At 39.8% G+C, this 13,169-nt stretch overlaps 1 protein-coding gene across 2 annotated transcripts in view; it reads left to right on the top strand.

The window, feature by feature from the left end:
* arhgap35a (Rho GTPase activating protein 35a) overlaps window positions 1-13,169 on the top strand; it is a 161,599-nt gene that overhangs the window by 98,212 nt on the left and 50,218 nt on the right. The window lies entirely within an intron of this gene.

Genomic DNA, 13,169 nt, shown 5'->3' on the forward strand with positions numbered 1-13,169 from the left:
GAATATAACAATAGCACACTGTGCATGCACATAAGATATTCCTATGAAAATGACCGGTGAGTGTATACAATTCAGTTTACCATTCAAAATAAACGGAATAGAATAAAGAAATTGCTTTCAGACATGTTTATGCTTATTACCGAGGGAAAGTGCGTTCGTATTTTAAAATATACTCCAGGTTGTCCCCCTTTCCTCGCCTTCTTCGGCCAGTGGTCCCATGTGTGATGTAGGTGTGACACACTTCAGAGTTGTTACTGAAAGTTGTCGAAAAGAGTATTGAGGCCACTGAGCTCTAGCGCCGGGCCTTTTCCAGGAAATGAGTGTTTCGGTCATGGTGAAAGTGTGTGTATGTCAGCCTCGGTTCGGTGGTTTCAGTTTCAAAAACTGTAAGAGTAGAATAATATAAAGTACAGACACTTGGTATATTTTACTTCTGTGATTTTTTTTTTTTTGGTTGTTCTTTTTTTCATTTTTGGATTACACTTCATTTTTGTGGCGTGTGTGTGTGTGTGTGTGTGTGTGTGTGTATATATATATATATATATATATATATATATATATATATATATATATATATGAATGAGTGATTCCACGCTTATGAGTACTGAAATGGGGACATGAACTTATTTTTAAAAATTCACCTAAAACCATTTCTTTTTTTTACCATCAGGTCACAAAACATGTAATCTTTAATGAATGATATGTTAAAAGATAACTTTAATTTTCTGAGATGTAATAAAAACATATTTATATGCCAAAGTCAGAACGTAACAGAAGTGTTGTGGACATATATATTCTCAATTTTAACAATGTAGAATTACTTTTTGAAACATAGGAAGGTGATGTTTTAGCAAATATAATTAATAAACATGTGTAGTAGGTAGGTGTGAATGTGTGTGTGAATGGTTGTCTGTGTCTATGTGTCAGCCCTGTGATGACCTGGTGACTTGTCCAGGGTGTACTCCGCCTTTCGCCCGTAGTCAGCTGGGATAGGCTCCAGCTTGCCTGCGACCCTGTAGAAGGATAAAGAGGCTAGAGATAATGAGATGAGATGAGAGAAATATGTGTAGTAGAATAAACATACACATTCTTTCAATAAGATTAACATGGTATAGAGCTAGATTGTAATTAATTTGTAACAGACGCGAGATGGACAATCGTAACAGAAGTAATGTAACAGACATCATTTTGGAACTCATAGGCTTGACTTTGGCATATAAATATGTTTTTATTACATCTCAGAAAATTAAAGTTATCTTTTAACATATCATTCATTAAAGATTACATGTTTTGTGACCTGATGGTAAAAAAAAGAAATGGTTTTAGGTGAATAAGTTCATGTCCCCATTTCAGTACCCATAAGCGTGGAATCACTCATATATATATATTGCTCAAATTAAGTGGTCTCGCAGTCTCACCGCGGCAGTCATTTCCTCTGTGTGAGAGTTGTTCAGAAAGTCAGGTTGCCCCGCGCGCAACTTGATTTTTCAAGCAGGGGCAACCTGACTTTCTGAACAACTCTCGCACAGAGGAAATGACTGTCGCGGCGAGACTGCGAGATCACTTAATGTATGTGTGTGCGTTTTGTGTCTAAAATATTACACAAACTCAAAAAGGCAGTAGCCACAGAGTGTATGCGTATATACACTCTATGAGATGTGTGTGTGTATCAGCAAACAATTTTATTTATAAGCAGCAGCCACATGTACCCATAGGGTACCTATTTTTGAAAACATGCTCTTGAGGATGTCAAGCTATTGATCTCTGCTTTTCAAATGTAGCACGACCAGCACACGGGCGATTGCTCTAAGACAACGAGGGAGGCTCAGCCTCCTCTAAAAATGACGAACATCGTGTAGGATGAATTGCGCTAGGCTTATGTTATAGCCGACCTTATAACATTGCTATTTCAGATCCAGAATCATAGAAATATATGTGCTCAACCCAACTACAGTGCGAAATCATTCCGTTATAACTTTCCCCAGTTCGCCTAACGTGTGCGTGAGTTTTTCCCCCTCGTGACAGCGCGATGCAACCCAGCCTCAGTGAACTTCAGTGGCATTTGGGAGCTATGCGCGTTTCAATCTCAAAATGCAAGACGGTTATTGGACAAATACTGCGAAAACTCCCACCCCACGGACTCCCAGCCTCAGTGGACTTCAATGGCATTTGGGAGCTATGCGCTTTTCAATATCAAAATGCAAGACGGTTATTGGACAAATACTGCGAAAATGCCCGCCCACTGGACTCCCAGCCTCACAGTGGGAGGGACATGGCGAAGCTTTCCGCGAGGAGACTGGTGATTGGTAAAAGCGGCCGGATATTTTCTTTGATTGACAGCTCGTTTCAAATATAGACAGGCAGCGGTGAATCTCAGTTCAGTCCCGTGCGGATTCGCAGGTGGTGTGGTGTATTGTAAGAGATCAGCTTACATTTCGATTTCATTCATTACATACGGTTTCTACCAGCTTTTTTAGTTTGTATATATTTTCAGTGTAAATATAGTGTTGTCAAGTTTGCTATCTTAGTTCCAGAAATTTCGTTAATTTGAGTGACTGAACTTGAACTTGAGGGGGCTAGTCAGCTAGCAAGAAAGCTGCGCACGGATGCCAAGCATTGCTGATTTTAATTTTGGCGAATCCATTTGCCAGTCTTCCTTTCGAGGAAAAAATTAAAATTAAAGAGCAGGGTAGACCAACGCCTCAAATTGACTTGGTGAAACAGGTAGGGAATAATACTCGTTCCTTTCAGCTCTCTTGGTACGAGAAAGTGAATTGGCTAACAGCAAGTGACCCACATCAACAACAGTAAATAGGCTACTTTAGTAATATGTCATGGATGGACCAAAAATATAGAATCTATTTAAAATGTTTATGCTGAGTATATTATATTGGAATATATATTTTCTGGATATGAATTAAACACAGCTACAATTTGGAAAACATTTTTAAACAAAAACACAGTCGAGAACATTTCACACTACAGACCTGGATTAAAAGTGAAGGGTTATCAAAATTGTCAATAAAACATTTCTCAGTCAAAATAAGTAAAATATAGGGAAAGTGTCATTGAATGAAATGTGTGGCACCCAGCTCTATGTTTGGCTCCCCAAGGTCAGTGCTTGTGCCTATTCCAGAACACTCTGCTGTTACTGCTGAGGTTCCTGACAAAGAGCTGCTTTCAATAATGATCAATTTTTAAACAACATGCCACAATTTTAAAATATAAAATGTTAAAACATACCCCCCCAACACCACCATCATGTATATTGGACAGTAGGCTAATGGGCCAAAAGAACCTGTTATTTCACAATTTGTGACGCTGCCAACAATCAGCCAGATCAGAGGCAAGAATATGGGCAAAATTGTTGTGTTTTTTCTTTTAAAATCTGGAAATATCGTAACCGACCAGCCTCCCCTGTTTGAAAGACTACCAGCCGCCACTGGACCAGCATAATTAGCTATACCAATGACCACTCCTTTAATGAAGGCATTTCCGGATTGAGTGATTTATTAATTAATTTATGAATTAATCAATCAGTCAATGCATTAATGTATTAATAAATTACTTTATTAATTAATTTATTTAGTACTTGAAGCAGTAAGGATGTAGTGATGCATAGTTGCATGATGTATTGCAGTGCAAAAAATTTGATCCAATTGTTCCGGATCAACCGACCACGTTATAGGTTATACAGTTACAGAAACATAACTGTTAAAATGAACGTACACTTTATACAGACAGAAATGCACATTGTTTGCCTTGTTGTTGATTCAGAAATTTAAAAAAAAAAAAAAAGTGTTTTTCAGTCATGCTCTTTCTTCGTTGAAATTGGGCCATCCTTAAAAAATCCGTTTCCTGTCCACCGGGTGAGCAAAAAAATTTTCAGTCGGGAGGGATTTTTTTTTTTTATGGATGGATAAGAAATCGCAATGCTGTGTTTGCTTTTTCTTTCAGTACTTTTTTATTACAAAAGCAGACACATTTAATAAAATATGACAGTTTAATCAACTGAAACTTGTACAAAAACCTTAAGTTAGCATTTTAAATGCTGACTGCAACATTTGCAAAACTTTTACAAAGGTACTTAAAATGTCCGACACACAGACTTTTTGTAGTTCTAAATCGAGCGTTAGGCCGAGTTCGGATGAAATTACACTATTAAAATGATCACTGAATGATTTGTTTTTCTGAATCTTTACTATTTTGTTGTTCGCTAGAATACCATTTTGCGATTTCACACTTAAGCAAATGTTTGAAAACTCCGGATCTCCTTCCTTCATGGTGGCTGCCATTTTTTTGTGCCGCACGGCGCATGCGCAGAGCTGATTCAGTTCAGAGTGCGCGCGCACTCGGCGGAGGCAGTAGTGTGTCGGAGGGAACAGAAGCAGAGATAACGCTTATTTTGTCTCCGGTAAACCAGTCTTCTCTCGTTCAATTACGTGCTGGCATCAAAAGACACCGTTGGTTGTAAATGAAACCAAACTGAGTCGTTGGAGTGTATTTTCATACACAAATGGAGAAATGTTGGCTGAGTGTGTAATTGTGTAGCCACCACTGCAGACCGTTGTCGTTGTTAATTCATAGCATGCTCAGCTGCGTGAATGTGTCATGCACCGAAAATAACAGATTTACAAGCCAGGAACGCCTCATGATGCAATACGCAAGAAAAGAAAGAAGATTTACTGCCATTTTACTTTGTATTTGAGTAAAGTGAATAAATAAATGGTCTGTGGAAAATACATTTAATCCTGGGAACTGCGTGCACAGGAGTTTATTTTGTGTTTAAAAAAATGTCGAAAAACCGGCGTTTAAAAAAAAAAAAAATTCAACCGCACAAACGGCACTCACCCGGCTGGTGGACCGGAAACAGAACATTTTTTAATAATGGCCTTGTTATAAATATTCTGAGAATCTAATTGAATCAAATTGTGAAGCTAGTATCATTACATCCATAAAAGGCACGCTTACAATTGTCATTCTTTTCGAGCAGAGTTATGTTTTTGGATGAATCAGCTTACAGTTTATTTATTTAAGACTTTGATTCTAGGACGCGTTCTACTGTTTTACAATGTATGGTATACTATAAACAGTTTAAAGTGTTCTATATTGTAAAGGTTAAATCCTGTTTTTAATAACTACTTTACCAAGCTGACTACCATTCAGATGCCTCTAAGGCAGGACACATTTGAATCTTGGAACTGGTTTGACTGCCTTTGTGCCCGTGTCCAGCCCAGTCGAGCCTTACTCCAAGCTTGGCTTGAAGTTTTGATAGTGTAGTAAGCATTGTATGACTCGCCCCGGTTTTGTGTTGTCGTTGTTGCCCTGCAACACAACGTTGTAGAGGAGGAATAGTGGAAGTGTGAAGTGCATTGAATAAGAGTCTAAGGTGGGGTTTGCATTAGACCGTATCAGCGGATCATCAGATTAACGTTTTTAAAACGATTAGTGTGCACACAGCAACACCAATACACGATTCGCGTGCGCATAGCAACGTCAATACACGGATACGCTCGGCTCCGCAGGCATCCCGCGCTCCAAATCACTCCGCCCTGAACAGCGAGTGCCCTCTGGAGGGTGCGCACTCCGGCCCTGCGCAGTGTATAGCGCACAAGCAGTGATTCGGGACTGAGCCGCTGTGTGTGTGATCCCAGCGCATATCACTTACCACTTGCAAGTGGAAGGATGGCAAGCCTAAAGACAATCATAACTACACAATGGACAGTATTTGCATCAGTATTTGCAGTATTTTCATACTTTTATACTCTTTAATGAAAGGTGATACAAGGCGGAAGTCCGCGCCGTTTTTCAGCAGTCGCGTCACATGACCAACGCCAGCGAATCAGGAAGGTGGATGTCACAGTGACGTTGTCCAATGACGACGCCAGCTAGAGCTCAGCACAGCGTATCTGCGTATTCTCAATGTTTACACAGCACCGGACCAGACACGATCTGGATTGAATACGTGGACGCTGGCGGATTCCCGTTTCCCGGCGTTTCCAGGCGTTTTAATGTAAACGGACAGTGCATCCGCGAAGAAAACGAGACAGATACGGTCTAATGTAAACTTGGCCTAAGTTGTATACAATGGCTATCAAAATGGATAACTGGCTAAAACAGATTTTTTTGGTTAATTGAAGAATGAGACAGATGTGACGTTGTGCCCTTGATTCATTTGGGGTATGATATAATTCACTTATGGAGTATATGGAGCCAGTTATACAGTAGTCTGTCAGACTATCTGTCTGAGTCTGGACAAGTCTGTTGTTGCTGTCGTATCTTTTTATGTTTTCTAACAGAAGTGCCAAAGATTGCTAGTCCAATGTGGATGAATGACAACATGAGGCCCAAGAACAGTGTAATGTCCAGCCCTTCTCATTTCTGCTTCAGTGGACATGTATTATAATCGAGCCACTGTTTAAATCGCATTTATTGCATCAGTACCCTGGGGGGGTAAGGCCAATATCCTCAAGGAGCTGTACTGGTTTAAACTGTTCAGCTGTCCCCTTGAGCCCTTTTCTGTATTAGGTTGTCATTATAAACCCCACACACACGCTCACGGTCACGCGCTCAATCTAGCCTTCTCTTTTTATTACCTGATCGGCCGGAAATGTTTGCTTTTCTCCTGCTCCCTTTAAAATCTCTTTACCCAACCAAGGGAATGTTTTAAATTCCTGCATGTCCTTGTTCCACACGACTGCCCCATTAGTATGGCTGCAGCACAGAGAGCTTAAGAAGTGAACTTCCTCATCCTAGCAGGAATTTATTCAAATTTTTTGGAATGTGCCAGATTTTAATCTCTGTGATATTCATGATCTTGTCACATTTGCTTTTTATATTTGTCTTCTGTAAACCCAATTGTTACTAGAGCTCCATGAAATGGACAGAAAACCTTAATATGCTTAATGCTGGATATCAGGATAAGGATATGCGATACGGTAAATTAGGACGAAACTCTTTGAGTGCGTCTTACTGGATGTAATGCAAAACCTGAAAATTAATGCTAACTTTTTTTTTTTCCTGAAAGTAAAGTTATAGTGCTGAGTGCATAATAAAAACATCAAGACACCAGCAGACTTCAGAATGTCTTTTTTTTTTTAAATGATTATATAAATCCCAACATAGTCAGGCAAATCCCTAATGCTTTGCAATTTATCGTTTATGCACTCGAGCTAGAGTATAAAATAATGGTCTTGTATATCCTATGTAGTGCACTACATTTGAGATTCAGCCACAGGAAATGGAAAAACGGCTGAATTTTAACACGAAAAAGTATTTCGGCTCCGTAGGTATTTACTCCAGTAAAAGCAAAATATATTTTCCCTAATCTTAGTAATACTCATACAGTTTATTTTACTTATTTAAATGTAATGGAGATTTTCACCTTTAAATCCAAACTACAGACGTACTCGTGTTTCAGTACCAATTTCTCCACATGTTCTTGTTGCTCATAGTTTTTTTGTTTTTTTCCTTTCAGTCTAACAGCAAACAATAGTGCGCTTGGCTGATCATGTGCATGTTAACTCTGAGGTCTTACCCTAATGAACTCTTGTGCATGTGTTCACACACAAACATGTCGACAGTGCAAGTCACCACAGTGCCCTGCTATTTGTATAAATGTAAAATAAATGGAGAAATTCACAGCCCTCCACAGATCACGATAACCATAAAAAACACAATTACTTTTGTAGCCCTTATCTTTACATTATACCATGACACAAGTAATACTCCCAGTGAGTCAGAATTATAACAATGGCTCTGTAAGGCAGGGATATTCAACTAAAATCTCTGATGGTCTAAGGCCCTGTCCACACGGCAACGGATTCAGGTGACTCCGATACAATTGCTTATCGTTTAGGCCTGGCGTCCACACGGCACCAGCGTTTTGGGTGCCCAAAACGCAATCTTTTTGAGAACGGGTTCCAGAGTGGAAAGATCTGGCAACGTTGCCGTTGTGAAGTCGTCTGGATGAATAGAACGGATTTGTTTACGATGACGTCACAACCACATGACTGTGAGTGCTTCACGCCGGGTAGAAGTGTAACGAATATCACCAGGATATCACCAGGAAAAAGCCTTACAGAGCACTAGTGAGAGTGAAACACGAGCTTGGATATTATTATTATTATTATTATTATTATTATGTTCAGTGTTAGTTCACAGTAGTAATGCAAGAAGCAGAATAGTGACAGTAATAGTGAAGCAAAAACATGCAATTGTACAAACACTGCAGCTCTACAGCAAAATATTCATTATGAAATGGTCTGATTCTTAACACCAGTAGTGCCAATGATCTCATTGCGATGCGAGTTGTCAACAAATCCTATAACTTGGTTCATGAAACGTGCTTACAAAATATTTTCACTGTGAATATTTATTGTGTAATGGTGCAAAGTGAGAGAGAGAGAGAGAGAGAGAGAGAGAGAGAGAGACTGACTCTGCCCTTAGGGCAAAGTCAATCCCGCCAGCAAAAATAGGGAAAAAAAGGAGCGATCTCACCTCTTCAGATGTTGGTTTAAGTCCGACAATACATTCCTCAAAAAGGGCGTAGAGGAGCAAATTAATCCATCAACGTGTAGCATTCAATTTATTCCGGACCATTAAAGACGCCGCCTTCCGCGTAGAATCGTACGTCATCCTCGCCGCCATATTGGATAGGTCAAAGCGGAGAATAAAGATTCATGCGCTGCCTTTAACTGTACCAACAGGTTTACCGTCCAAACGAGATCACATGGGATTACCTTTCACAGGTGAGAAACAACAAATTAATCCATCAACGTGTAGTATTCAATTTATTCCGGACCATTAAAGACGCCGCCTTCCGCGTAGAATCATAGGTCATCCTCGCCGCCATATTGGAAAGGTCAAAGCGGAGAATAAAGATTAGCTGCGTTTAACTGTACCAACAGGTTTGCCGTCCAAACGAGATCACATGGGATTACCTTTCACAGGTGAGACTGGAAAAATACTTTTCATTGTATTTGGTCATTATAATGTAATTTTCCGAACAGATTTTCCTGACACCTGGCGACTTGTCCAGGGTGTACCCCGCCTTTCGCCCGTAGTCAGCTGGGATAGGCTCCAGCTTGCCTGCGACCCTGTAGAAGGATAAAGCGGCTAGAGATAATGAGATGAGATGAGATTTTCCTGACTTTGTGGCTAATATGAAGTCTTGCGCATAATAGTTTATGCGCATGCGTCCTTACTTCTTCTATTGTTCTCATGTCTCCGAAGGGACCGTCTTACAGCGCCCCTAGAGGTGTGGCATGTGTATTGCATCGTTTTCAGCAAGCGTTGCGTTGCCATATGGACCTGATATTTTACTGATTGTTGCCCATTTGGACGCGATATATTTTTAAATAACATCTCGTTGCCGTTGTCGTGTGGATGTAGCCTAAGTCAGGGATGAACATTTCGGGGGGGGGGGACGGTGTTTCGTCACCGATAGTCGACGCTCCTTAATTGACAATTAACTGTTAAGGGATAAGAAAATGTAGGACTATTTAGAATGGACGAGTGACTGTGACACCAATACAAAAATGCTTTAGAAGTGCTTTATTTCCCCTTCCCAAGTACAAACAATTCATAACTGTTGTAAGTAATTAGCAAGACGTTGCCAGACTTCGCAATGAATGAAACAAACATTTAATCCTCCAGCGCCAAATGTGCTTAACCTGCAGGTCTAGCAGCCTACGTCTCCCATGGAGGAGAATATTGGAAAATTCAGGCCTATTAAAATGAACAGCAAGTGGGCACACTTTCTATACAGTTAGGTCCATAAATATTTGGACAGAGGCAACATTTTTCTAATTTTGGTTCTGTACATTACCACAATGAATTTTGAACAAAACAATTCAGATGCAGTTGAAGTTCAGACTTTCAGCTTTAATTCAGTGGGTTGAACAAAATGATTGCATAAAGATGTGAGGAACTAAAGCATTTTTTAAACATGATCCCTTCATTTCAGGGGCTCAAAAGTAATTGGACAAATTAAATAATTGTAAATAAAATCTTCATTTCTAATACTTGGTTGAAAACCCTTTGTTGGCAATGACTGCCTGAAGTCTTGAACTCATGGACATCACCAGACGCTGTGGTTCCTCCTTTTTAATGCTCTGCCAGGCCTTTACTGCAGCGGTTTTCAGTTGCTGTTTGTTTGTGGGCCTTTCTGTCTGAAGTTTAGTCTTTAACAAGTGAAATGCATGCTCAATTGGGTTCAGATCAGGTGACTGACTTGGCCATTCAAGAATATTCCACTTCTTTGCTTTAATAAACTCCTGGGTTGCTTTGGCTTTATGTTCTGGGTCATTGTCCATCTGTATTATGAAACACTGACCAATCAGTTTGGCTGGATTTGAGCACACAGTACGTCTCTGAATACCTCAGAATTCATCTGGCTGCTTCTGTCCTGTGTCACATCATCAATAAACACTAGTGACCCAGTGCCACTGGCAGCCATGCATGCCCAAGCCATCACACTGCCTCCGCCGTGTTTTACAGATGATGTGGTATGCTTTGGATCATGAGCTGTACCACGCCTTTGCCATACTTTTTTCTTTCCATCATTCTGGTCGAGGTTGATCTTGGTTTCATCTGTCCAAAGAATGTTCTTCCAGAACTGTGCTGGCTTTTTTAGATGTTTTTTAGTAAAGTCCAATCTAGCCTTTTTATTCTTGAGGCTTATGAGTGGCTTGCACCGTGCAGTGAACCCTCTGTATTTACTTTCATGCAGTCTTCTCTTTATGGTAGATTTGGATATTGATACGCCTACCTCCTGGAGAGTGTTGTTCACTTGGTTGGCTGTTGTGAAGGGGTTTCTCTTTACCATGGAAATTATTCTGCGATCATCCACTACTGTTGTCTTCTGTGGGCGTCCAGGTCTTTTTGCATTGATGAGTTCACCAGTGCTTTCTTTCTTTCTCAGGATGTACCAAACTGTAGATTTTGCCACTCCTAATATTGTAGCAATTTTTCCGATGGGTTTTTTTCTGTTTTCGCAGCTTAAGGATGGCTTGTTTCACCTGCATGGAGAGCTCCTTTGACCACATGTTTTCTTCACAGCAAAATCTTCCAAATGCAAGCACCACACCTCAAATCAACTCCAGGCCTTTTATCTGCTTAATTGAGAATGACATAACGAAGGAATTGCCCACACCTGCCCATGAAATAGCCTTTGAGTCAATTGTCCAATTACTTTTGGTCCCTTTAAAAACAGGGTGGCACATGTTAAGGAGCTGAAACTCCTAAACCCTTCATCCAGTTTTAATGTGGATACCCTCAAATGAAAGCTGAAAGTCTGGACTTTATGTCCATGTCCATTATATAACTATAACTTGAATATGTTTCAGTAAACAGGTAAAAGAACAAAATTTGTGTCAGTGTCCAAATATATATGGACCTAACTGTATAAGCACGGAGAGTGCTGTGACGAAAACCAGCTCCGCTATCCAGTATATTAACTTAATTAATGACGAACGGCCATTGTTTTAACAAAATGGACACTTGTCTCATTCAACCCAGACGGTTTGATTTTTATTCAGAAATAGCAACATTTCGACATGCTGTGGAGTTAATCTTGTGCGCTGTTTATTTACTGAGAGACCTGCAGTGGCGAATACTCGCTCAGATGGCACCGATGTCCCCGGTATGCTCCTGAAAACCCTCTCCACATACCACACGAATGGGCAAAATGTCTTTTCTCCACCATTAAACAAATCCTGTCCTCAGACCGCCGGGAATCACATTTCCTCCCGGCTAACATGGAAGGTGAAGTTTGTTGTCCTCAATCACAGTGTTTATGGATGTTTACTTCGCAAGTCCTACTGCATTGCAGTTGTACTACTGCTATATTTCAAGACTGCACAACATCGTCGTCCTTTCAGTTGAAATGGTCCCAAACACTACTCCTTTTGGCTCGTTTCATTTCACTCAGACTGCAGATATGGCCTGTAGGCACCTGTACCGGTTGCATGTGTTGATACGCCCCTCATCAGTTGATAGACTGTAGGCTGTAACGTTAGGCCCTGTCCCATATTTCTTTTACCCGCTCTATGTTCTGTGCGTTTATCACACTGCAAACTTTTATTGTGTGATTTTTTTTTTTTTTTAAGTTAACCAATAGTATTAGTTAAAACTCTATCAGTTAAACTGTGAATTCTGATCATCCCTAGTCCAAGTACATTAAAATTAATTTAATGTACCTTTTTAAAAAGGTTCAGATACATAACTAATGTGACTGAATGGTGATGACAGTTACTTTTCAATGTTTAACCTTGAGTGATTTATAGCTATAAATAAGAGAATTTGAAGTGGTTGTTTTGACGAGCAGCACAGACACAGATGAGAAACATCGGTTTTGAAATTTACACAGCAGAGAATAAAGGCATGTCTTTGTCCATGAATCTTTAATTCTGTTTTTGTCAGTTTGATTATTGGACCACAGAAGGTAAATAAAATGAACCATCTGAAAACTACCCTTTCTGAACTAATATCTCTTGTCCTATAGCTCTTCTCTGGTTCGATGAGCTGCCTTCGGTTTAATAATTTACAAAAATGCATGTGATTTTGGATAAACTGCAACAGTGCAGTGAATCTGGATGTTTAGAGCCCCTGAATCAGGGGCAGGGTGTTTTTTTTTTTTTTTTTTTTTTTAATATAAATGGTTTTTATCCCCCGCTGGTCGAAAGGCCCGGACGGGGATTATGTCGTGACGATGTCTGTCCGTACGTATGTCTCGGGAAGGGTACTCACCTTCTGAAATCAACTCCCCTCACAGTTTTTGGAGGAATTTCATGAAACTTGGCAGGATTCTTTGTTATCTGGTGGTACTACACATATTGTAATTTCATTAAATTAAGTCACATTTTACCAGAGTTACAGCCCTTGATTAACAAAATTATACTTTGACAATTTCATGAGTGTGTTTTTCCTTCTGAAATCAACTCCTCTCACAATGTTTGGACGAATTTCTCGAAGCTTGGCAAAAGGCCTTGTTATATGACGGTAATACGCATATTGTGATTTAATTTTGTTTGTGAAAATGTTACCAGAGTTTTGACCCTTGATTAAATAACTTGTACTTTGACAATTTCATGAGGGTGTACGTAATTTGTGGAGGAATTTCACCAAACTTGGCAAAAGGCTTTGTTATATGACCGTTATACGCATAT

The sequence above is a fragment of the Neoarius graeffei genome, chromosome 17 (assembly GCF_027579695.1).
Source record: "Neoarius graeffei isolate fNeoGra1 chromosome 17, fNeoGra1.pri, whole genome shotgun sequence".
NCBI classification, from domain to species: domain Eukaryota; kingdom Metazoa; phylum Chordata; class Actinopteri; order Siluriformes; family Ariidae; genus Neoarius; species Neoarius graeffei.